This window comes from Brassica oleracea, chromosome C3 (genome assembly GCF_000695525.1).
Source record: "Brassica oleracea var. oleracea cultivar TO1000 chromosome C3, BOL, whole genome shotgun sequence".
NCBI lineage: Eukaryota > Viridiplantae > Streptophyta > Magnoliopsida > Brassicales > Brassicaceae > Brassica > Brassica oleracea.
Window position 1 is genome coordinate 28,279,147 of NC_027750.1, and position 541 is coordinate 28,279,687.

Consider the following 541-nt stretch of genomic DNA (forward strand, 5'->3'; position numbering starts at 1 on the left):
TTTATGGAACCATCACTGTATGGTCATGTGTGGATAGCTAAGAAGGATCTTTAGCCAAACTACAAGCAGAGAGCCTTGACTGTTGCACACAGTGAGAAGTCTGAAACACGCACCGATGCAAAGCAACCCATCATCTGCAACTTCGCAACACTATCCACTGAAACTAAGCTGGTAAGCAACGTTGCTTACACAAGTTCTGACTCTAACTCACAGTTTGATACCCCCTGGTACTTCGACAGTGGCTGCTCAAAACATATGACTGGAAATCAGGATTTCTTTGAGAAACTTGAGTTTATCAAAGGAGGCAAAGTGACCTTTGGTGATGGAGGACAAGGAAAGATACGAGGAGTTGGGGAACTGGACAGGTCTGTCTTACCTAAGCTTGTTAATGTCTTCTATGTGGATGGTATTAAAGCAAATCTCATCAGCGTCAGTCAATTGTGTGATGAGGGGTTAGAAGTAATCTTCAACAGCAAAGAATGTCGAGCTGTTGATGCTAAAGGGAACGTTGTTCTATGTGGAGTAAGGTCAGGAAACAACT